The sequence below is a fragment of the Hemiscyllium ocellatum genome, chromosome 6 (genome assembly GCF_020745735.1).
Source record: "Hemiscyllium ocellatum isolate sHemOce1 chromosome 6, sHemOce1.pat.X.cur, whole genome shotgun sequence".
In the NCBI taxonomy this organism is placed as follows: Eukaryota; Metazoa; Chordata; class Chondrichthyes; order Orectolobiformes; family Hemiscylliidae; genus Hemiscyllium; species Hemiscyllium ocellatum.
Window position 1 is genome coordinate 45,557,187 of NC_083406.1, and position 22,682 is coordinate 45,579,868.

At 43.0% G+C, this 22,682-nt stretch overlaps 1 protein-coding gene across 1 annotated transcript in view; it reads left to right on the plus strand.

Moving 5' to 3' along the window:
• The window catches only part of gpc5a (glypican 5a), a 1,004,507-nt gene that overhangs the window by 33,599 nt on the left and 948,226 nt on the right, over nucleotides 1-22,682 (plus strand). The window lies entirely within an intron of this gene.

Consider the following 22,682-nt stretch of genomic DNA (forward strand, 5'->3'; position numbering starts at 1 on the left):
CTTTTATACCATTATCCTTGCTTTAATATCCCTTCAAATATTACACCTCGCCGAATGAGACATAGATGGTATTTAGGGTGTATCCAGTTTATTATTGCTTTTGACTTATTTCTGCTTAGACAAAGTTTGTAGAAGTTTAAGTGGATTCTGATTGGAAGTTCCAGTGCCCCTTTGACCTCTGTGATCTGTCATGCTGTTGGCAACAGCCTGAGCTTGCGTGGCAATAGGCCTGGATTTCATGGCCTTTACCCTACCTCCCACTGAAACATGGAAAGATTTGAAGCTTCCACATAGTGCTGTGTTTGGAGCTGAGACAGCAGCCGCCAAGCCCTCTGTCATGGATTGGTCTGCCAGTGTGACCATGTAGTTGAGCACCATTTCCATAATGTTAAGAATGAGCTTCCGACCATATGTGATGTTCTATGTCGTGTTGGTGCTTTGACAGCTTGTGATACCTGAACTCAACAATGTGAGCCAAAAATTTTTCTGTTGGAGATATTTCCATTTATTATGCAATGTTTTGCTTAATGGCATCAGAGGCTGCCTGGAATATTGTCATCAGCTTTGTTTCGTTTGCTGCCCCATTGCTATCACTATCTCAATCTACTGTGGCAGAACTTACATGCAACTGTTTCCCTGACGGAGCTTGAATGCATATTGCCTACCTGTTGTGGATGCCTCACCACATGCTGAGTTTGATTCTATTCTAGCCTTTAGGTTATGTACAGTGTTAATCTCTGTACTCAAGTGATGGTGCTTCTTCATCACTGGCATGGCGCTGGTCTTTCGCTTTCTCATGGGTGTTTGTTTGGCTGGGGAGGTGGCACTTCTTGGCTGCCTGAAAACAGAAAATCAGAATGAAAGGATTTAAGTGAGATGGGAAAATGTGATGCAAGCAAAATGTTTGTGCTCATATCATCTGGGCTTTTGAGAGGGTGCAGAATGCAGGAAAATGGTGGGGTTGGTTTTGAAAAGAACTAAAAAGGCAAAATATCACTGTCATGATTTATTTTGGTGATGGTTGATACTTTGGGCATTGTCAAATCTGACACGATATAGGTGCACCATCTCTTTCTTGGAGCTTGGAGTATCAGGATATGCCTGGCACCTTCTGCTTCTTTGGTGCTTTCTTATATTCTGTGCTAACCTTCCTTGAATGAGAAGAGGAGAAGCAGGTCAGTGTGTTGCACTGTATTTAGGTGATGTGGCTACTATAACTGAATAGCTACATATATGAGGAGGGAGTGAGTTGTGGATGTGAGGCTGAGATGATTAAAACTTGTGTGAGGATAAGCTGAAACTTGGACTTGAGTGCTGACTACTATAGACAGCTGTGTAGTGAGTGTTGGGGGTGCTGTTCATTTAGTAGTATGAGTGGTGGTCTGTTACATGTGAGATGTCATGTCAAGATTCATTCATTAACCAGGAATACCTGCTAGAGGTTATTAAGCTTCTTCTGATACTCCTGCCAGGTCCTTGGGGTCAGACCATGCCAGCAGTTGAGCTCCTGGCTACCTGCTCCCACACATTTCAGAAAGCGCTACTTGAAATTGTGAAATACTGTGGAAACTTGACTTCTCTCTTCCACCTCCACCTCCGGGACTAAACCCTCCAACGCCACTGCTGCAAAGTTCTCTGCCTGGATTCCAATTCCTTTGTCTGCAGTTGCAGAACTCAAATAATGCAACAGCTTCCAGTAATTCAGTGTAACTTCTTTTGAAGAGAAAGAGAGTACTTTTAGGATATTTAGGCTAACTATATGTGCGGGCTCTGTCATATCACGAGTAGAAAGAATTTGCAGAATTAACTCTTAACAAAGACTAAGCAAGCTTTAATAGAAAGAAAACTTATTGCTGTATGATCTTTCTGAGCAGTATGTAGTATGATTTCAGGTTTTTTTTTAAAGTATGGTGTAGAATCTAATAATCAAGCCGTCACTCTGACAGCCAAGTATTCTATTGGTCTGTGCCTTGTGTTTTGCAGCTGAACAGTAATATGAATCATGCTGAGCTGCATGCAGAAACCACTTAAATGAGGAGGAAGGCAAACATGTACATTTTCTGCTTGAATGGACTTTGGCAAGTTGCAATGTTTGCACCAAACAATGTGAGCTAACAGTTTTTCAGCTGAAGATGTTGCCATTTATTTAACGCTAGAGTGATACAAAGAAGTTTGCGCTGAAGTTATCACGCTCCAGAGAATTATTTTGCGAACCTTGCACTACTGTGAATAAATATAAACATTTAAAATGTAACAGCAAAATACCATCGAAGCTGGAAATCTGTATTCAGTGGATTTGCAGCATCTGTCAACAGCAAAATTGAGTTAACATTTCAAGTAGAGTGGCCTGAACTGATCAGAATAAATCTCATGAATGGCCATCAACCTGAAGTTTTAATTTGTTTTCTCTCCACACATGCTGCCAGACTTGCAAAATATTTCCAATTTTGTTTTGTTTCTGAAACATGCTTACTTTTCTTGTTTCCTAATTTCCTCCTCCTTGAAAGATTTTCAAATTGTCAGCTGTCTGTTTGAGACTGGAAATGTCATTTTTTAAATTTCAGCTTTGCTTCAATGTACACAGGTTGCATACAAATGCTTGTCTTTCTGAAAATTTAAGGAATGATGATGAAGAAATTGTTGAAATCTTCTGACAATGCGTTGATTGAACTTCAACAGATAATGGAATTCCTAACTTTGTAAATACATCCATAGGTATAGCATTTATCTTACCAGTTTTCAAACTCCAGGAGACCAAAAGAGGGTTATGAGCTGCTAGTAAGCTAAATGCTATTGTGAGTCCCAGGTAGTCCAACATGTTTAGATACATGAGAGGTGCTGCATTTTGGAAAAGCAACTCAGGGCAGGACTTACACACCAAAACTAGAGGTGCAGTACACAACAAAGAAGGTTACCTGAGAGTACAATGGGACATTGATCAGATGGGCCATTTGGCCATGAAGTGGCATATGGAGTTTAATTTAGATTAATGTGATCTTTCTGCATTTTGGAAAGGTAAATCAGGGTAGTAATTATTGGTAAGGTCCTAGGGAATGTTGCTGAACAAAGAGACCTTAGAGTGCAGGTTCATAGTTCCTTGAAAGTGGAGTCACGGGGAGATGGTTGGTGAAGAAGGTGTTTGGTATGCTTTCCTTTATTGGACAGAGCGTTGAGTATAGGAGTTGGGAGTTCATATTGCAGCTGTACAAGACATTAGTTTGGCCACTTTTGGAATATTGTGTGCAATTCTGGTCTCCCTCCTGTCGGAAGGATGATGTGAAACTTGAAAGGGGTCAAAAAGATTGACAAGGATGTTACCAGGGTTGGAGGATTTGAGCTATATGGAGAAGCTGAATAGCTGGGGCTGCTTTCCCTGGAGCGTCGAAGGCTGAGGAGTGACCTTACAGAGGTTTATAAAATCATGAGGGGTACGAATAGAATAAATAGACAATGTCTTTTCCCTGGCATGGGGGAGGATTTAGGGTGAGAGGAGAAAAATTTAAATGGGACCTAAGGGGCAACATTTTCACGCAGAGGGGGGTTCGTACTTTGAATGAGCTGCCAGAGGAAGTGGTGGAGGTGGTACAATTACAAAATTTAAGAGGCATTTGGGTGTGTATATGAATAGGTAGGTTTTAGAGGGATATGGGCCAAGTGCTAGGAAATAGGATTAGATTACATTAAGTTTTCTGGTGGGCATGGACAATTTGGATCGAAGGGTCTGTTTCCGTGCTGTACATCTGTATAACTCTAAGTGCTCACCTAAAGCTGTTAGACGTTGGCTTCCAAAATGAGGAGCATATCTGAGTGGAATATCCAGAAACATATTGATAACTTCTACAAGAAATATTGGAGTGATCAAAATGAACATTAATGAAAGTTGATTCTATATATGTACATGTGTTGCTAAAAAGCGCAGCAGGTCAGGCAGCATCCAAGGAGCAGGAGAATCGACGAAGGGCTCATGCCCAAAATGTTGATTCTCCTCCTTGTATGCTGCCTGACTTGCTGCGCTTTTCCAGCAACACATTTTCAGCTCTGATCTCCAGTAACTGCAGTCCTCACTTTCTTCTATATATGTACATAATGGCATTCACTTTGACAACTCTCACCCTGAAGAAAACAGACAAGGCTTTGTTAAATTGGAGCTGAGCACATATCTATGCTTTTTTCACTACTGATTAAACCAAATGCAATTTTTATTATGGGCAAGGATATACTCTATAATTGTTCAAATTATGTTGTGGTTCTGTTTGCTGAGTTGGGAATTTGTGTTGCAGACGTTTCGTCCCCTGTCTAGGTGACATCCTCAGTGCTTGGGAGCCTCCTGTGAAGCGCTTCTATGATGTTTCCTCTGGCATTTATAGTGATTTGTATCTGCCGCTTCCGGTTGTCAGTTCCATGAACACCAATTAGCCATGAAACGACACGACCAGCTATCCTTAGCCACACACTCAGCCACTTCCGCCCCCACTGACATCACTAACCTGCACGACCACAACGCCTCAGGTGTCTCCGCCCCCACGCCGTCTTTCGTCACTAAACGTAACCCTGCCCTCACGCAAACCTTCGTCACCACGCATAACCCCGCCCCCACGCCGACTTTCGCCACCACACGTAACCCCGCCCCCACGCTTACTTCTGTCACGACGCATGACCCTGCCCCCACACTTGACCCCGCCCCCACACCGAGCAATGTCACCACATCTAACCCCGCCCCTACGTCGATCTCTGTCCCCGCCCCTAACCCCGCCCCCACCCCCAGCTCCAGTCCCACACCAGGTCCTAGCTCCCAACCTTGCCGGATCTTCACCATCCTTCCAGACCTCCCCCTCTCTGAGGATGAAAGATCAGTCCTCAGCAGAGGCCTCACCTTCATTCCCCTACGCCCTCGGATCAATGAGTTCAACACGCGGCGAGATATTGAACAATTCTTCCGCCGCCTTCGCCTCCGTGCCTACTTTTACAACCAAGACTCCCGCCCACCCTCTGACGACCCTTCTCCCGCCTCCAACACACCCCATCCACCTGGACACCCCATGCTGGCCTCTTACCCGCCCTCGATCTATTTATAGCCAACTGCCGCCGCGACATCAACCGACTCAACCTGTCCACCCCTCTCACCCACTCCAACCTCTCACCCTCAGAACGTGCAGCCCTCCACTCCCTCCGCTCCAACCCCAACCTCACCATCAAACCGGCAGACAAGGGAGGCACGGTAGTAGTTTGGCGCACCGACCTTTATACCGCTGAGGCCAAACGCCAGCTTGCGGACGCCTCCTCTTATCGCCCCCTTGACCATGACCCCACCTCCCACCACCAAACCATCATCTCCCAGGCCATCAATAACCTCATCACCTCAGGGGATCTTCCATCCACTGCCTCCAACCTCATAGTCCCACAACCCCACACCGCCCGTTTCTACCTTCTGCCCAAAATCCACAAACCTGACTGCCCCGGCCGACCCATTGTCTCAGCCTGCTCCTGCCCCACCGAACTCATCTCCGCGTACCTCGACACAGTTCTGTCCCCTTTAGTCCAAGAACTCCCCACCTACGTTCGGGACACCACCCACGCCCTCCACCTCCTCCATGATTTTCGCTTCCCCGGTCCCCAACGCCTTATCTTCACGATGGACATCCAGTCCCTGTACACCTCCATCCCCCATCACGAAGGACTCAAAGCCCTCCGCTTCTTCCTTTCCCGCCGCACCAACCAGTACCCTTCCACTGACACCCTCCTTCGACTGACTGAACTGGTCCTCACCCTGAATAACTTCTCTTTTCAATCCTCCCACTTCCTCCAAACTAAAGGAGTTGCCATGGGCACCCGCATGGGCCCCAGCTATGCCTGCCTCTTCGTAGGATATGTGGAACGGTCCATCTTCCGCAACTACACTGGCACCACCCTCCACCTTTTCCTCCGCTACATCGATGACTGTATCGACGCTGCCTCGTGCTCCCACGAGGAGGTTGAACAGTTCATCAACTTTACTAACACCTTCCATCCCGACCTCAAATTCACCTGGACTGTCTCAGACTCCTCCCTCCCCTTTCCATTTCTATCTCGGGCAACCGACTCAACACAGACATCTACTATAAACCGACTGACTCCCACAGCTACCTGGACTACACCTCCTCCCACCCTGCCCCCTGTAAAAACTCCATCCCATATTCCCAATTCCTTTGTCTCCGCCGCATCTACTCCCAGGAGGACCAGTTCCAATACCGTACAGCCCAGATGGCCTCCTTCTTCAAGGACCGCAGATTCCCCCCAGACGTGATCGACGATGCCCTCCACCGCATCTCCTCCACTTCCCGCTCCTCCGCCCTTGAGCCCCGCTCCTCCAACCGCCACCAAGACAAAACCCCACTGGTTCTCACCTACCACCCCACCAACCTCCGCATACAGCATATCATCCGCCGTCATTTCCGCCACCTCCAAACGGACCCCACCACCAGGGATATATTTCCCTCCCCTCCCCTATCAGCGTTCCGCAAAGACCACTCCCTTCGTGACTCCCTCGTGAGGTCCACACCCCCCACCAACCCAACCTCCACTCCCGGCACCTTCCCCTGCAACCGCAAGAAATGTAAAACTTGCGCCCACACCTCCTCCCTCACTTCCCTCCAAGGCCCCAAGGGATCCTTCCATATCCGCCACAAGTTCACCTGCACCTCCACACACATCATCTATTGCATCCACTGCATCCGATGTGGCCTCCTCTACATTGGGGAGACAGGCCGCCTACTTGCGGAACGCTTCAGAGAACACCTCTGCGACGCCCGCACCAACCAACCCAACCACCCCGTGGCTCAACACTTTAACTCTCCCTCCCACTCCACCGAGGACATGCAGGTCCTTGCACTCCTCCATCGGCAGAACATAACAACACGACGGCTGGAGGAGGAGCGCCTCATCTTCCGCCTGGGAACCCTCCAACCACAAGGAATGAACTCAGATTTCTCCAGTTTCCTCATTTCCCCTCCCCCCACCTTGTCTCAGTCGGTTCCCTCAACTCAGCACCGCCCTCCTAACCTGCAATCTTCTTCCTGACCTCTCCGCCCCCACCCCACTCCGGCCTATCACCCTCACCTTGACCTCCTTCCACCTATCACATCTCCATCGCCCCTCCCCCAAGTCCCTCCTCACTACCTTTTATCTTAGCCTGTCTGGCACCCTCTCCTCATTCCTGATGAAGGGCTCTGGCCTGAAACGTCGAATTTCCTGTTCCTTGGATGCTGCCTAACCTGCTGTGCTTTAACCAGCAACACATTTTCACCACACACTCAGATGACAAGCAACATGAGTTCGACAGGGACAACACTACTATTATAGGACAAGCCAAACAGAGAACAGCCAGGGAATTCCTAGAGGCATGACATTCATCCACAGATTCGATCGATAAGCACATCGACCTGGACCCAATATATCGGCCACTGCAGCAAACAGCTGGAACTGACAACCGGAAGCACTAAGGATGTCACCTTGCCAGGGGACGAAACGTTTGCAACACAAATTACCAGCTCGGCGAACAGAACCACAACAGCGAGCACCCGAGCTACAAATCGTCTCACAAACTTTGTTCAAGTTATGCTCTGATAAAAACACTTCTAATTTTAACCTAAACATTGATTTATTGTGTACTGGGATCTATGCCCTTGGAAGTTATCATTTCCCACAATGTTCTGGTTGTTTCACAGAGTAATTGTAGGAGCAAGTGAGGACTGCAGATGTTGGAGAGTCAGAGTTAAAATGTGTGGTCCTCGAAAAGCACAACAGGCCAGGCAGCATCCGAGGAGCAGGAGAGCGAACATTTAAGGCATAAGCCCTTCATTCAGAATGTAATTTAACCCTCTAGTCTGACAATATTCTTGTAAGTATTTTTGACACCCTCTCAAATTTAACAAAATCCTTCCTATAGAAGTGTAACCTTATTCACACCCAGCTTTTGGAATTGGCAATTGTCACTCTGAGACAGACACATCTTTCCATTGCCACGTTCCTATTCAAAAGATCAGCTCTGTATCTAACATATTTTATTTTGCCACAATGTGTTTGTTGCATACTGAAGTTTTCTAAGATACATTACATTTGAAGTGACTGATTCCAGATTCCCAGCCTCTCTGAAAAGCCCTGCTCTACATAGCTAAGTTACGTGATAGCCAATATTTTATTACGTATGAATTTCATAGTACCAAAACATTATTAAAATGAGTGCCAACATATTACAGAATATTTGTAGTATATCAAACTGTGTGTCCTTAGAACATCAAATAACAAGGCAAGAACAATTTTCTTTAGTCTCAGTTAGAGCAACTCCCAGACTTCTGTAAGGGCAGTCCCTCCAAGGAGGGACATGTTTACAGTTCGGGTTGTTTGGTTCTGCTTTATCGACTTCAGTATTCAAAATTCTGAACAGATGTAAATAAACAGTTTTGCGTATTAAAGTGCAACAAATGATCCTTTTAGAATATATATTCATTATATATAGAGTTATATTCAATAATTTTAAATGTCTGCCGTTATTTATTATGTGTCATTTCTTAAGCAAAAAGATGACAGCAAACAGGGGATAGTTTTATGGGATTTTGGCAGGAGCAAGTGAAAGGGACTGCTAGTGTGAATAACATTGAGATAGATTTATTTTGAAATAATTAATATTATGTTAAACCTAATGTATTATATATTGTTTATCCTGTGACCTAATGACAGTAAAAATCTTTTGACAATTATTATTACTCTGCAGTACCAACAAATTTGCTCTCAATGTAAGACTAAGTTATAAAAAATAACAATGTAAATTACATTTGAATTGTGTTTTAACAGCTTAACAGGTTTAGGAATTATAATACTATATTAGCATAATGTTTTATTGAGCTTTCTGTGCTGAGATCAAACATAGCTTGTCAAAGTTTCTCTGTCCCTGAGAAATTATGGCAGTATAGGAAAATAATTTTCAGTTTTCATAGACTTGATGTCCCCTTGGGAACTGGGTGTACATGTATTCATTATAGAGGTATTGAGGATTATAAGTTTAACAACTAACTAAATTATACAATGCCTGCATTATGTAAATATTGTTAATTCCATAATAGTAGCAATCGTACCATAACAACACCTTAACAGGTCAGCTCTACAAATTCCCATTGCAACACCAGTTTTCTGTTCTCACAAAAATTAGTTCTTTTGTTTACTTACAAATGTCTCTTCAGGAATTAATGAATCCATTTGTTTTAATTTGTGTTTTATCAGATCATACCTTTACATGCCCTTTGCTAAAAATGAAATACTTTTGCAAATCTTAATTTTGTGCATATAAATATTTTCCATCTTCGCAGTTGTAAAATGAGTATACCTCCAGACTTTATATTACTTGGTATCTTGCAACAGAAATGCAAGCATCACAAGAACAAAACCAGTTGCAATATAACTGGCAGATATTTCTTGAGTCCTGGAGAGTAAATTGGCAATTTTATAATCTTGATATTGTACCAGGTAGTGTTACCAGGTAGATATATTAGCATTAAGGCTGATGCTGAGATCTAAGACTACTTGAGAGGGGCAGGTTCTAGCAGAACCTTTTTAATATGGAGATTCAAGTTTGTGGTAACACTGGGAGGAACTAAGAGGGGAAGATCTAGGAACAGTGAGATGGAAAGGCATGTGAATTTTGGAACATCGTGAGATAGGGGGCATGGTGGCTCAGTGGTTAGCATTCCTATCTCACAGCACGGGACCCAGGTTCAATTCCAGCTTTGGGCAACTGACTGTGTAGGTTACCTGCAAGTTCTCCAGTTTCCTCCTACAGTCCAAAAATATGTAAGTTAGGTTGTTTGGCAATGCTAAATTGCCCATAGTGTCCAGGGATGGGCAGGCTATGTCGATTAGCCATGGGAAATATAGGAATTGGGTGGAATGCTCTTTGGAGGGTTGGTGTAGACTTGATGGGCTGAATTGTCTGTTTCCACACTGCCAGGATTCTATGGTTCACTGAGGTGGTGCTGAGTAGGCATGATTGTACTGGGGTCAGCAAGCTTTGAACATTTTGGTGAGCATTTTAAAATAATATGCAAGTCCCTTTGGGTTTAATGTTGAAGAATGAGCTTCAGCTGAATTGAAAAGAAGATTTTAGTACATGGATGAAGGTACTGTCTGACAGGATTGGGAGGAACTGCTGCATCATTGGCTTTGTTGGAGAAGGGAGGCCCAGTGGATTATGATTCAACCTGCATTATGACCATACGAGCAGGAATTCTCTTTCCTTTTTATCCTATCTCCTAGTTTGGCTATATGAAAAAAAAATGTTATTTTCACCATTTTGCCATATCTCAGTACAATTACAATGCAATTAACTACTTCACCAAAAACATCAGGGAGTGAATTGCAAGATTTTCTTGAAAGACCGAAGAATTTTATTACCAACTAACCCTGAGAAAAATTTTAAAGATGCAGTATCAAACATACAGAAACCTAAATATAATGTTTAAAAGGGGGAATTTGTCAAACACAAAAAGTAAGATAGAATCTGAAAGTCCTTAGGGTGTCCTGGAGTGTAATCTGTTAATCTGTGACTATGGTTGATTAGTGATGTCCTGGATCAGCAACAGCAGTAAGTGTTGCAGAACTGTTTGAATTATCAATGTTTAGAAGTTTCTCTAATTTGTGTTGTCACTAGTTGATTTGTTATTCTTGAATGATTTCAAATCTATCTCCAATGTTCTGCCAAAGCAGTTGTTTGAAATAAAGATCATTTGTTTATTCCAATTTGTTAGATTATTGTTCTCCATTGTGGTAATTTTAGGTGTTACTGTGCAATATATAAAATTTTTCACACAGGTGCAAATTAAACACAGAAGATGTGAATTTCTTCAAATCTGGTTCAATTTAATCTCTTTTGACAAAAGTGTTAAATTCAAGCTTATATTTATTCACATAAATGAGCATCATTGTCTCAGCCAGCATTAATTTCCCATCTCTAGTTGTCCTTTTGTCTAATTGTTGGTGAGTTGCCTTCATGAACTGTTGCAGTCCATTTGGTGCAGGTAAACCCACAGAATTATTAGGGAGCCAGTCCCTGGATTTTAACCCAGCAACACTGAAGGAATGAATCTGTGTCCCATGAGGATGGTGAGTGGCTTAGAGGGAAACTTTCAGTGAGTTGTATTCCATGTATCTGCTGTCCTTGTACCTCTGGATGATAGCAGACGTGGGTTTGGAAGGTGGAGTATAAGAAACCCTGAGGAATTTCTGCAATGAATCTTATAGATGGGAGACACCGCTCCTACGAGTGTCAGTGGTGGAGGGAATGAATATTTGTGGATTCGATGCCAGTCAAGCAAGCTGCTTTGACCTGGTTGATGTTAAATATCTTGAGTGTTGTTTGAGTTGAACATATTCAGGAAATGGGCATTATTCCATCACGTGCCTGATTTCTCCCTGTAGGGAATGGATATTCGTTTGAGAGTCAGGAGGTAAGTTACTGCAGCCTCTGACCTGCTTTCATAGCCATAGAACTTTCTGACAAGTCCAGTGAAATTTCTGATAAATGGTAATGCCCAGGAATAAGGTTGTACTACATAGCTGGAGATTTGCGCAAGGGTACATCATAACAAGGGGTACATCATCTTGAACAGTAGGATTTATTTTGAATTAATGTAGCAAGAGTCAACATGGACACAATGGATAAGTGATCACGAAGTATACTGGATAATTCTGTGGTTTCTAATGTGCACATATCCCTGTACTTGTACTATTACCCAGGGCTTTTGTGTATTTACAGGAATTGTGTATTTTCTGAAAAAAGAGATTGTAAATACCACAGGGCAGTACCTAATTTAAAAGGGCTTGCACAGGGCAAGACAATCAGGCAGCAGTACAAACACAGGTGGTAAAATTAAACTTTGTAGTTATGAAATGGGTGGTAGTAGATTGGTATAGTGTTGTACACTCCATCCAGCATTCTTTTCATTAAACAATAGGTCATGCTGAAGTTTAGTTTTATCCACTTAATGTAGTTCACAATATAGGATTCATACTTAATTACGCTGTGTGGGAATGATAACGTCAGAATATTGTGAAAATTTGAAGAAACTGTGAAAGATACTGGAGAAAGGCAAAATATTTTTCTGTTGCCTTTTCATTTTACCCTTACACTTTCTCCTATTCTCCTCAATTAACTTTTAACAAATGGCAATGAGTTTTCACAATGTTTTGGGAACCCAGACTACTCATTATTTGTAACAGTTATTAGTTAATTTGTAACATCAATCCAACATGACCAAAAACCTCGCTTAGACCAGAGGGATTCATTTTAGAACTGCAGTCTGGTTTATAGAAAACTCTGTGGATGATTTCAATTGATTTCTTTCAAAAATGTTCTTGACAGACATTCTCTTCCTTTGGGTACCTCTTTAGCATACCTGAGATTGGATTCTAGCATATTGCATGAATTACTTGAATCTCTGAGCTGTTGAGTTGAAATAAATGCTGTACATTTGATGTAATAACTTACCTTTTTTACATATTTTTGCACATATTTTAATGATCAAAGTCAAAAGGACTTTTACATTAGTCATTGATCAGTGATACTGGTGTTCACTTGCATCATGCACTAAAATGTATTGTTTGAATTGGAAATATAAAGACTTTTGAAGTGTATACTGTCCATGTTGTAGATTTGAAAGCTTGTACAGATAAGTTTCATGATTCAATGATTTAAACTGCTTGGTAATGGCTAAAATACAAAATAAAATACATTGCCATTTTTAGTGGCCAGCAGCAACTAATGGCATCTCTGATCAGTTGAAGTTGCTCTTGCACAGAAGCACTAAGCTTTACATTGTCAGGAAGGAGAGATGCCTTCCAGAGTGAGACACAGCCTGAGTGGGTATATAGTTCGGGGAATTTGGTGGCAACATGGGATTCAGGGCAGAGGGGAACAAGGCGAATTTTGATTTTTATTTGGCTGATAATTTGTAAGATTTTTTAACAAAATAATTGAACTGCAGGATAAGGGGCCCAGCACATGACTGACATCACAGATAAGTTGTAAATTCATTGGTTTGTGATAGTTAATAATTTGACTATCTATTATCGGTTGCCTTCAGATTGAAGGTAAATGGGGGAAATATTTGCAAGCTACAAACTAAAAGACCAGTATGACATTTTTAAACTTTAAGTTAAGAACTAGTTTGGTAAAATAGAGATGTGTTGTAATTGCATGATGTGGAGGCTGGTGAACCCCCCTGTGATTCACAGTGAGCACATCTATAGCAAATGTTGGTTGCTTGAGGAACTCCAAAGTTAATGAGCTGCAGTCTGACCTTCAAACACTGTGACACATCAGGGAGGGGGAAAATTACCTGTTTGCTATGTTTCAGCGGCAGTCACATCCCTCAGCTTAACTGTCTAAAATTCGGTCAGTAGTCGGGGACAGAAGGTTGTGAATGCAAGCAAGATGGTTGACTGATCCAGAAGGTAGTGCTGAAGGGGCTTCGTTCCTTGATCTTGTCTAACAGGCTTCATATTCTTGTTCCTGTGTGGACAAGAACAGAGTCTACAGGGAAGATGAGCAAACTGCCCATAGCACCGTGACAGAGCAAATCATTCAAGAGGGGAGAGAAAAGAAAAATGTACTGGTTATTAGGGATAGTATAGTCACAGGAATAGACACTGGTCTGTGGCCGGGATTGAGAGTCCGAAGGTTGTGTTACTTGGCTGATGCCCTGGTTCAGGATATCTCATTTGGGCTACAGAGGAACTTGGAATGGGAGGGGATAGATCCAGTTGTCATGGTCCATGATAGATGGAGAAAGAGGAAAGAAATTCTGCTGAAGGAATATGAGTAGCTCGGGTTTAATTAGAAAGCAGAATCAAGAAGGGAATAATCTTTGGATTATGACTTGAGCCATGAGCAAATTGGTAGAGTCAACAAGGTTAAAGAGGTAAATGTGTGGCTCACAGATTGGTGTGAAAGAAAGGGGTTCAAGTTCATGAAATATTTATGTCAACACTGGAGAAGGAGAGTGTTGATCTGATGGTTGGGCTTCCCCAAATCATGTTGGGATTAGGGATATGGATAGTGTCTTAAACTAAATAGTGGGGAGATGGGTTCAGTTGCCTGGAAAATTTTGGAATTAGTTCCGGCGGCGGTATATTGGAGCGAGGGGTCAGTAAAGATTAAAGTTTCTAGAAAAGTAATAGAATAGAGATGATGGAAAGGATCAGGATCTTAACTTCAGGCAGAGCAGAAAAGGGGACAACTATGAGAAGGGGGTGAGTCAACACAGGACTGAGGGTGTTGTACTTAAATCCGTGCAGTATATGAAAAAAAGGTAAATGAGCTTGTGCAGATTGAAACTGGCAGCAATGATGTTGTTGGTACCATACAGATGTGGCTGCAAAGGAATCAGGGCTGGGAACTAAATATCCAAAGTGCATGTTCTATTGAAAGGATTGTCAGATGGGCAGAGGGGATAGGGTTGCATTGTTAGCAAGAAATGAAATAGAGTTGGAAAGCGCAGAATTTGTACAAGTAGAAGAAGAAAAGCTAAAATGGGAGATGGTACAGGCCTCTTAGTATTGGTTAGGATGTGGGAAAAAAATGAATCAGGAGGTAAAAAAAAATAAGATTCAGGATGAACTTTGTTATGCAAGTGGACTGGGAAAATTAATCTGGGAGCCAAACTCAAAAAAGGAATTTGTGAAATGCCTATGAGATATTTTTGTCTGGAGCAGTTTGTGGTAAAATCCACTAGAGAACAGGCAATTTTAGATTGAGTGATGTGTAATGATGCAGACATGATTAGGGAGCCTAAGTTGAAAGTATCCCTAAGGGGCAGTGACCATACCATTATAGAATTTATCCTGCGGTTTGAGAGAGAGAAATTGGAATCAGATGTAATGGTTTATAATTGAGTAAAGGTAACTACAAAAAAAAGAGGGATGAGCTGGCCAGAGTGCCCACCCCCCCCTTCACCAAACCATCATCTCCCAGACGATACAGAATCTCATCACCTCAGGAGATCTCCCACCCACAGCTTCTAACGTCATAGTCTGGGAACCCTGTACTGCCCGGTTCTACCTCCTTCCCAAGATCCACAAGCCTGACCACCCTGGCTGACCCATTGTCTCAGCATGCTCCTGCCCCACTGAACTCATCTCTACCTACCTCGACACTGTCCTATCTCTCCAAGTCCAGGAACTTCCCACATAGGTTCAAGACACCACCCATGCCCTCCACCTCTTCCAAGACTTCCATTTCCCTGGCCCTCAATGCCTCATCTTCACCATGGATATCCAATCCCTCTACACCTCCATTCGCCATGACCAGGACCTCCAAGCCCTCAGTTTCTTCCTCTCCCAACGACCCCAATAGGACCCTTCCACCGACACTCTCATTCGTTTGGCTAAACTGGTTCTCACCCTTAACAATTTCTCCTTCGAATCCTCCCACTTCCTTCAGACCAAAGGGGTAGCCATGGGCACCCGTATGGTCCCCAGCTATGCCTGTCTCTAGAACAGTCCATCTTCCGTGATTAAACCGGCACCACTCCCCACCTCTTCCTCCACTACATTCATGACTGCATTGGTGCCACCTCGTGCTCCCACGAGGAGGTTGAGCAATTCATCAACTTCACCAACACATTCCACCCTGACCTTAAATTTACCTGGACCATCTCTGACACCTCCCTCCCCATCCTGGACCTCTCCACCTCCATTAATGACAACCGACTTGACACCGACATTTTTTACAAACCCACCGAATCCCACAGCTACCTGGATTACATCTCTTCCCGCCTACTTCCTACAAAAATGTCATCCAATATTCCCAATTCCTCTGCCTCTGCCGTATCTGTTCCCAGGAGGACCAGTTCCACCACAGAACACACCAGATGGCCTCCTTCTTTAGAGACCGCAATTTCCCTTCCCATGTGGTTAAAGATGCCCTCCAACGCATCTTGTCCACGTCCCGCAGCTCCGCCCTCAGACCTCACCCCTCCAACCGTAACAAGGACAGAACTCCCCTGGTGCTCACCTTCCACCCTACCAACCTTCGCGTAAACCAAATCATCCGCCGACTTTTCCGCCACCTCCAAAAAGACCCCACCATCAGGGATATATTTCCCTCCCTATCCCTTTCCGTCTTCCACAAAGACTGTTCCCTCCATGACGACCTGGTCAGGTCCACGCCCCCCCCCAACAACCCACCCTCCCGTCCTGGCACTTTCCCGTGCCACCGCAGGAATTGCAAAATCTGCATCCACACCACCTCCCTCACCTCCACCCAAGACCCTAAAGGAGCCTTCCCCATCCATCAGAGCTTTACCTGCACACCCACCAATATCATTTATTGTATCCGTTGCTCCCGATGCGGTCTCCTCTACATTGGGGAGACTGCATGTCTCTTAGCAGACATTTAGGGAACATCTCCAGGACACCCGCACCAATCAACCACACCGCCCTGTGGCCCAACATTTCAACTCCCCCTCCCACTCAGCCGAGGACATGGAGGTGCTGGGCCTCCTTCACCGCCGCTCCCTCACCACCTGATGCCTGGAGGAAGAGCGCCTCATTTTCCGCATTGGAACACTTCAACCCCAGGGCATCAATGTGGACTTCACCAGTTTCCTCATTTCCCCTCCCCCCACCTCACCCCAGCTCTAAACTCCCAGCTCAGCACTGTCCCCATGACTCGTCCTGTGTGCCTATCTTCCTTTCCACCTGTCCACTCCACCCTCCTCTCTGACCTATCTCCTTCATCCCCACCCCCATCCACCCATTGTACTCTTTGCCACCTTCCCCCACTCTCCTCCCCAACCTATCACCTTCATCCCCACCTCCACTCACCTAATGTACTCTATGCTATTTTCTCCCCATCCCCACCCTCCTCTCATTTATCTCTCCACTCTTCAGGCAGTCTGCCTGTATTCCTGATGAAGGGCTTTTGCCCGAAACGTCAATTTTCCTGCTCCCTGGATGCTGTCTGAACCACTGTGCTTTTCCAGAACCACTCTAATCCAGGAATGGAAGGTAGGTTTAGCAGAGAAGCCAGTGAGGCAATAATGGCAGGAGTTTCTGAGAGTAATTGAGGAGGCACAGTAGAAATTTATGCCAAAGAAGAAGGAACATACTAAAAGGAGGACGAGGCAACCATAGCTGATAAGAGAATTTGGGGATAGGATAAAAGCAAAAAAAAAGAAAACGCATACAATGTGCTGAAGATTTGTGGGAAGCCAGATAATTGGAAAGCTCTAAAAACTGCCAGAGGATAATCAAAAAAACAGTAAGGGGAGAGAAGCTGAAATATGAGACTAAGTGAAGTAGTAATGTCAAAGAAGATTGCAAGAGATTTTTTTTGATATCTAAGGGGCAAGAGTGGATGTTGGATCTCTCGAAAATGAGGCTGGAGTAATAGTAATGCAGAACAAATAAATGGCGGGAGAACGGATTAGGCACTTTTGCACCAGTTTTCTCAGTGGAAGGCACCGCCAACACATCAGAATTTCAAGAAAGTCAGGCAGCAGATTCTTGAACAATACGTAATGGAACCAAAGAGGGAGCAAGTTCCTAGATCTAGTCCTGTGTAAAGAGACAGGAATAATTAATGACCTCGTAATTAGGAATCCTCTTGGGAGGAGCAATCACAGTATTGTTGAAGTTAGAACACAAATGGAGAGTATGAAGATAAAATCCAATACCAGGGTTCTGTGCTTAAACAAGGGAGTCTACAATAGGATGAGGGAGGACTTGACTAGAGTGGACTAGGGACAAAGATTTTATGGTAGGACAGTTGACGAGCAGTGGAGGACTTGCAACACAATTTTTTAAAGTGCTCAGCAAAAGTATTTTCCAGTGAAAAGTAAGGACTGGAAGAAAAGGGTTAGTCTGTCATGGGTGTCTAAGGAAATATAGGAGGCTATCAAGTGGAAAGAGAAGTCATACAAAGTGGCCAAAAAGAGCAGGAAACAAGAAGATTGGGAAAACTTTCAATGCCAACAGAAAGCCACAAAAAGAGCTATAAAGAAAAATAAGACAGAACACGGGGGAAACTAGCATAGAATATAAAGACAGATAGCAAAAGTTTCTATAAATATATAAAATGAATAAGAGTGGCTAAAATAAACTTTAGTCCTTTAGAGAATGAGAAGGGGCATTTAGTTATGGGATATGATGAAATGGCCTAGGCATTGAATAGGTATTTTGTGTCGGTCTTCACAGTGGAGGACATGAATAAGTATAGTATAGTATAGCCTAGTATAAATACTTCCCTATTTCTCCCTTTTTTAAGCTTTGACAAAGGGTCAGTTAGACTTGAAATGTCAGCTCTTTTCTCTCCTTACAGATGCTGCCAGACATGCTGAGATTTTCCAGCGTTTTCTCTTTAGGCTTCAGATTCCAGCATCCGCAGTAATTTGCTTTTAATAACATGCCAGTGATTGACAAAGAGATGAAGACAGGTGAGGATCTGGGAAGAATCATTATTATGGAAGAGGTAGTGTTGGGCAAGCTAACGGAGCTAAGGATAGACAAGTCTCCTGGCCCTGATGGAACGCATCCCAGGGCAGTAAAAGAGATGGCGGGAGAAATAGCAAGTGCATTTGTGGTATTTTCCAAAATTCGCTGGTGTCTGGGACAGTTTCAGTAGTTTGGAAAACAGCAAATGTGATGTAGACAAAAAAGGGAGATAGATAAAAGATGGGGAATTATAGACTGTAGTGGGAAAGATTTTGAGTCTATAATCAAGAAAGAAATAGCAAGGCATCTCAATAAAAATTATTTTGTTGGGCAGCATGGGTTCATGAAGGGCAGGTCATGCTGAACAAATCTTTTGGAATTCCTTGAAGACATTATGAGCAAGGTGGACAATAGGAACCCAGTAGATGTGGTGTACCTCAATTTCCAAAAGGCCTTTGACAAGGTGCCACACAAGAGACTGCTGCACAAGATGAGGATGCATGGCATTAGGGGTAAACTATTAGTTTGGATAGAGGATTAGTTGACTATCAGGAAGCAACGAGTGGGATAAGTGAGTGCTATTCTGTTTAGCAATGAGGTAACTAGTGGTGTGCCTCAGAGGTCAGTGTTGAGACTGCAATTATTCACAATTTACATGGATGATTTGGAGTTGGGAACCAGATGTAGTGTGTCAAAGTTTGCAGATGACACTAAGGTAAATGAGAGAGCAAAGTGTGCAGAGGACTGTGAAACTTTGTAGAGGAACATTGATACTTTAAATGGATGGGCAAAGATCTGGCAGATGGAATGCAATGTTAATAAATGTGAAGTCAGCCATTTTGATAGGAGTAACAGTAAAAAGGATTATTACATGAATGGTAAAACGTTGCAGCATGCTGCTATGCAGAGATACCTGGGTGTCCTTGAGCATGAATCACAGAGGGTTGGTCTGCAGGTACAACAAGTAATTAGGAAGGCAAATGGAATTTTGTCCTTCACTGCTAAAGGGATTGAGTTTAAAGCATGGAAGTTATGTTGCATCTGTGCAGGGTGCTGGTGAGGCCACACCTGGATGACTGCATACAATCTGGTCTCCTTACTTGAGAAAGGATGCACTGGCACTGGAAGGTGTGCAAGGGAAGTTCACTACATTGATTCCGGAGTTAAGGGGATTGGCTTATGAGGAGAGACTGAGTAGACTAGGATTATATTCATTGAAATTTAGAAGAATGAAGGAGGATCATACAGAAACATATAAAATTATGGCAGGTGAAACTAGGACACGAGGGCATAGCTGCAAAATTAGGGGGAGGAGATTTAGGACTAAATTGAGAAGGAACTTCTTCACTCAGAGGGTTCTAAATCTATGGAATTCCCTGCCCAGTGAAGTAGTTTTTAAAGCTAAGATAGATTTTTGAACAGTAAAGGAATTAAGGAATATGGTGAGATGACGATTAAGTGGAGCTGAGTCCATGAGAAGATCAGCCATGATCTTATTGAATGGCAGAGTGGGCTCGAAGGGCCAGATGACCTAATCCTGCTCCTAGTTTTTGTGTTCTTATGAATGTAATGGCCTTCAGTAAGGAAGTGGTGCTGGGGAAGCTGAAAAATTCAAAGGCCGACTAATCACCAGACCAGATGGACTACATCCTAGAGTTCTTGAAGGGTCCCAGAGAACTGGATAGTGGCTAATGTAACAACCTTATTTAATAAGGGAAGGATGCAGAAGATGGGAAGCTATAGGCTGTTAACCTGACCTCAGTCATTGCTATGATTTTAGAGTTCATTATTAAGGATAAGATTGCAGAGTATTTGGAAGTGCATAGTAAAATAGGGCTGAGTTAGCACAGCCTCGTCAAGGCGAGGTTTCCTGACAAATCTCTTTGAATTTTTTAAGGTGGTAACAAACAAGTTCGACAAAGGAAAGCCAGTGGGTATGATCTATTTGGATTTCCAGAAGGCCTTTGACAAGGTGCCACACAGGAGACTGCTAAATATGTTAAGAGCCCATGATAATTAGGGCACGGTACTGTCATGGATAGAGGATTAGCTGACTGGCAGAAGGCAGAGAGTCAAGGTACAGAGATTTTTTTTTAAAGATGGCATTTGGAGAGTTTCGCAGGGGTCACTGTTAGGACCATAACTATTCATGTTGTACATTAACAATCTGGGTAAAGGAACTGAGGGCATCGTGACTAAGTTTGCAGATGTCACAAGGATAGGTGGAGGGATAGTTAGTATTGAGGATGTGGGAAACTGCAGAAGACTTTGAACATGTTATACAAGGGCTCAAGGAAATGGCTGATGGAATACAATCAGGCAAAATGTGAGATTATACATTTTGGTCGGATGAATAGAGATGTAGACAATTTTCTAAATGGAGAAAGATTTCAGAAATCTGAAGCACAAAGGGACTTGGAAATCTGAGTTCAGTTTCTCTGAAAGTTAAATTGCAATTTCAGTTGGCGGTGAGGTAATCAAATGTAATGTTGCCAATCATTTCAAGAAGGCTACAAAACAAAAGCAGAGTTGGACTGCTGAGGTTGCATAAGAATATGTGAAATTTTGTGAACATTTTTGGGCACTGTATTTAAGGACAAATGAGCTGGCATTGGAGAGGTTTCAGAGGTTGTTTACAAGAATCAATCCAGGGATGAACGGCTTGTCATCAGGGAAGCAGTTGAAGACTCTGAATTGATGCTCAATGGAGTTCAGAAGGATGAAGAGGAAATCTGATTGAAACTTACAGGATACTGAGAAGCCAAGATAGAATGGTCATGGAGAAAATGTTTCCACTAATAGAAGAGACTCTGACTTGGCGGCACAGCCTCAGCGTGAAGGGGTGATCCTTTAGAACTGAGATGAGGAGGAATTTCTTCAGCCAGAGGGTGGTGATTCTGTAGAACTCATTTCCACCAAGGGCTGTGGAAGCCAAGTCATTGAGTGTATTTAAAGTAGAGATGGATAGGTTCTTGATAATTAAGAGGATTGAAGGTTACCAGGAGAAAGCAGCAGAATGGGAATGAGAAACCTATCAGCCATGATGGAGTGGCAGAGCAGTCTTGATGGGCTGAATGTCCTAATTCTCCTCATATACCTCATGGTCTTATTGTCTTATTTCAGTTTTGAATTATTTTAAGTGACAAACTGCAGAGTATGCAAGTTGACCATGTCACAGCAAGGGAAACAAGGCTGCTGGGACCTGAATGAATAGAACAACTAACCATGTATCTCCTGAATCAATCAAACTGAATAATCGAGAAATGAGAAGTGTAAAGACTAAAATGGAAGCAACATAAGTGATTTCAATGCCAAATCCATCACTCACAGAGAAAGAGAGAGGAAAAGAAAGCTTGGATTAAGTGAGAGAGAGAGAGAGAGAGAAAGAGAGAGAGGAGAATATATAAAAAAACACTAACAATTAGAAGAACATAAAAAAAACTAAGAAATAGGAGTAAAATTAGATCAACTCAGCCCTTGAGCTAGTTTCATTATTCATTACAAACAACGCTGATCTCCTGCATCAATGTCACCTTTCCACCTATTCATCATATCCTGTCTGTCTTATCATTGAATATATTCAACAATCAAACATCCATAACCCACTGACTCAAGAAAATCCTAAAGATTTACAACCCTTTAAACGAAGGAGATCCTTCAAATATCAGGTTTAAATGATTGACCCTTTAACCTGAGATTGTGCCTCTGTGCTCCAGATTCCCCAACCAGTGAAAAAGTCTCCAGAGTCTGACAAGCTCTTCAGAATATATGTTTCAAACACCTCATTCTTCTAAATTCCAGAAATTGTAGCTCCTATTTACTCAGCCTGTCACCAAAAGGTCAGCTCTCTCATCCCGTGGAGCAATATAATGATCCTTTCCTGTATCATCTCCAAGGTGAGTAAATCCTTCCTTAAATATGGAGAACACATTTCATACAGTCCTTTGGGTGCATTTTCCAAAACCCTGCACACTTGTAACAGGACTTCGTCATTGCTTGTTGTACCAATATGTTACCTTTATGTTTGTCAGATGAGTACTGTCAAGTCTTTTTAAGCATAAACATTTACAAGTTTCACACCATTTCTTTTAAATATCTGTTTTCTGTTCTTCTTATCAAAGTGAATCACCTCACACTTCTCCACATTGTTTACTTGTCCTATCTTTGTAGTCTTTTTGTGACCTTCTTAAAGCTTACAATCCTCCTTGCTATGAATCATCAAT